This window comes from Amblyomma americanum, chromosome 1 (assembly GCF_052857255.1).
Source record: "Amblyomma americanum isolate KBUSLIRL-KWMA chromosome 1, ASM5285725v1, whole genome shotgun sequence".
Taxonomy (NCBI): Eukaryota; Metazoa; Arthropoda; class Arachnida; order Ixodida; family Ixodidae; genus Amblyomma; species Amblyomma americanum.
In genome coordinates, this window is record NC_135497.1 from 412,678,338 (window position 1) to 412,682,012 (window position 3,675).

The 3,675-nt window shown below is 53.1% G+C and overlaps 1 pseudogene; it reads right to left on the reverse strand.

The window, feature by feature from the left end:
• Positions 1–211: 211 nt before the first annotated feature.
• Positions 212–3,387, reverse strand: LOC144115813 (uncharacterized; annotated as a pseudogene).
• Positions 3,388–3,675: the final 288 nt, after the last annotated feature.

Consider the following 3,675-nt stretch of genomic DNA (forward strand, 5'->3'; position numbering starts at 1 on the left):
TGGGCATCAACCACTATTAGTATCATCTTGCCTGCTAACGGGCCTGCAAAATCGATGTGTATACGAGACCACCGGACCGCTGTCTTTGGCCAACTCACTGGTGGGGCTGCCGTAGGCATTGGCAGGCTTTGCACGCAGTTGCGGCACTGCGCAGACAAGTTTTGAATGTCCCTGTCCAGGCCTGGGCACCAAAATAATGACCGCGCGACTGATTTCATTGACGAGGAGCCCTGATGCGTTTCATGTAGCAGCTGCAGCATCCGTTCCCGCGCTTTCCGCGGTATCACCACTCTGTTGCCCCAGTAGATCAGACGGTGAGCCAACGATAGCTCCAGCTTACGATCAAAAAACGGCAACAAGTCTGGCGCCATTCCTTTAGTGGTTTGAGGCCATCCATGCAAAATGAAGTGCGTGACACTGGCTAACATCGGGTCCTTGGCCGTCAGCTCCTGCAATTCGTGCGTCGTCACTATACCTTCTTCCAGGGATTCCAATGAAAGGACATATTCCGGCGGTTCACCATCGGTCCCCGGTTCCATAGTCGGCGCTGGTAGCCTGCTGAGGGCATCTGCTGTCAGCAGCTGTTTCCCTGGCACGTACTGTAGCTTGTACTGGTAGCCACCCAAGAATAGCGCCCACCGTTGAATTCGCGCGGCAGCCATCGGTGGCGTCTGGCGGTCAGGTCTGAGCAGTCCCAGCAGTGGTTGATGGTCGGTCACCAGGGTAAACTGCCGACCTAGAAGATAGTCACGAAAGCGAGAAACGCCAAAGATGAGGGCTAGTGCTTCTCGCTCCAGCTGCGAGTAGTTTTGTTCTGCTTTTGTAAGTGTTCTGGAACGGAACCCAATTGGCCTGTGCTCATTTCCTATCGAATGAAACAGCACTGCGCCCACACCATACGGAGATGCGTCACACTCTAGTTTCAGCTCCTTGTTAGGATCAAAATGCACGAGAATTTGTGCATTTTTGAGGCTTTGTTTAGCTCGCTCGAACGCCAACTGCTGCGGCTGTAGCCACTCCCAACGGCTTCCTTTTTCCATGAGCCGATATAACGGGCTGAGCACAGTCGACATATTCGGCAGAAACCGTGCGTAGTACGTGAGCATACCAAGGAACGAACGTAGCTCGCTCACGTTACTCGGGCGCGGGGCTTGCATGATGGCGTCTACGTTCTTTTCCATAGGGTGTAGGCCTTGCCGATCGATACGATGCCCGAGGTAAGTCACTGAAGGCTGCCGGAACTTGCATTTGTCGGCCCTAAGCTTGACACCATGCTCTCGGAATCGTTCCAACACTTTCTTGAGCCGCGCTTCCTTGTCCCCTTTGCCTTCTGACTCTAACACGTCGTCACGGTAAGCTTGGACGCCTGGTAGCCCGCCGAGTACAGCGTCCATCTTCCTTTGAAATATAGCTGGGGCAGAAGCTATACCAAACGGGAGTCTGTTGTAACGAAAAAGTCCGCGATGTGTGTTAATGATACAAAGTCCGCGTGACGCTTCGTCAAGGGGCACTTGGTTGTACGCGTCCTTCAAATCCAAGGTGCTAAAGTATTCACCTCCATTTAAGTTTGCGAACATGTCCTCGATCACTGGAAGAGGGTAATGCTCGATATCACAGGCAGGGTTAAGCGTGACTTTGAAGTCTCCGCATATTCTTACGGTGCCATCTTTCTTCAAGACAACTACGATGGGCGTAGCCCATTCTGAACGTTGCACAGGAGATAAGACACCAAGGGACAATAACCGATCAATTTCACGAGAGACCTTATCACGGAAAGCGTAAGGAAGTGATCTGGCCTTACAGAATTTCGGTGTCGCCGTTTCCTTTAGTTTTAGGCTGGCTGGCGGTCCCTTGATGAGCCCCTGGTCTATCGAAAAAAACATCCTTATACTCAGCGAGCAGTCTGTTCACCATGTGGTCACTCGGCGTGTTTCCTGTTGTCGAATCCGGCGCAGTGAGTTCTTCCATCGTAACACCCGTCTTGCCAAGTGCCGCAATCAGATCGCGGCCGCATAGACTCGGTCCTGAACAGTCAAGCACCACGAGTGGACAGGTTACAGACACGTTCTTGAATTGCACCGGAAGTTCAAGTTCGCCAAGCACCGGCAGTCGTCCCGCGTAACATGACAACTTCACATGCGGCGATTTCAAGCGTGGCCACTGCGCTCTGTGTCGGTCGTAAACGTTCCGTGATATGACGCACACCGGGGATCCTGTGTCCACTTCCATGTCTAGATCTATTTCCCCCCACCGAAATGTGCGGCGTAACGGTGGTTCCAGGCCGTTTTTCCTACCAGAAATTAGCGTCCAGATGTGTGCCTCATCCTTGTTCTCGTTTCTAGACGCGGTTTCAACTGTCAGTGTCTTGACACTCGCGGTTCGCCTAGCAGCATTTTCATCTGTTCTCGCCCTGTAGCATTTCTTCGCCAAATGACCACGTTGCCTGCAGCGGAAACACCGTGCGTTAGCCCAGCGGCAGGCGTTATCATCGTGCTTCGTGCTTCCACATCGTCCGCACTCTTGCGCTGCCCCGCTGGTATCTCGCGACGAAGAGCGATGACTGGCTTGCATTCTTAGCACCGTTGGTGGTGCTCCACTGATATCGTTTGCATCGTTCTCGGCTGTTTCTGCTGCTATTGCCAGCGCTTCGGCCTCCTCCAGCGTCAAGTCTTTCTTCGCCAGTAACTGCTTGCGTAGGTTAGTTGAGCGTACACCGCAAACAATTCTATCCCGCAGCATTCGGTCTAGCGCACTCCCAAAGTTGCAGCCGTCTGCTATGCGCCGTATTTCGACCAGAAATGCGCGCACTGCCTCACCCTCTTGCTGGCAACGGTTGAAAAATTTATAGCTCTCCGCTATCTCGTGACGCTTCGGGTCGTAGTAGCTGTTTAAAGCTGCGACTGCTTCATCATAGGTGAGGGAATTCGGTGTCCGGGGTGCAATCCGTCCCGCTAACACTTGCACCGTCTGCGTGCTGAGTGCTGCCACAAGCAAGGCTCGCTGCTGCTTTGAGTCAGTAATAGCATTGGCTTCAAAATATGCTTCTGCCCTTATAAGGTACGCTTTCCACTTATCTGACGTGTCGTCGAAGGTCGGGAGCTGCAGGCTGGTCATAGTTCTCGTCGGTGCTTCAAGTTGCGACAGGCTGTCGGCTTCAACTTTTACCGCATGGGTAGTTTCCGCACTCGTCGCCACTGTAGTAAAGTCAGCGCGAACCGCGCAGCATCTCGAACAATGGTCGGCAGTGAACAACAACGTTTATTGCCCAGAACCGCGATTATATACCCTCTCGTACTGAGAGGGTTACAGAAGAGGGAGAGAAGCATGAACGATAGGAACTCAGGCCAATAGGGGGGCGTGCGGCTGCCTTCGCTGGTCAGCACAAACCAAACAATTACAACAAGGTGATTCTCCCTACCCTTCCTACAGGACGTGTTGTGTTAAACACAGTTTTTTTTTTTGCACGCTGACGTGCGGGCCCGTCCTTACCGGGTCGAAGATTTCAGGGATGCGCTGGCTCAGCTGATGCTGCTCCCCGAGGTTATCGCCTTGGGGGCGTATCGCATGAGCCATGTATGGGCTGTTACTTTCGCGAGTGCTGAGGCGGTGACGAAAATTCTTTCTGCCGGCGAACTGAAAGTCAAGGACAGCTGCTGTCTCGTCATCAACCTGGCA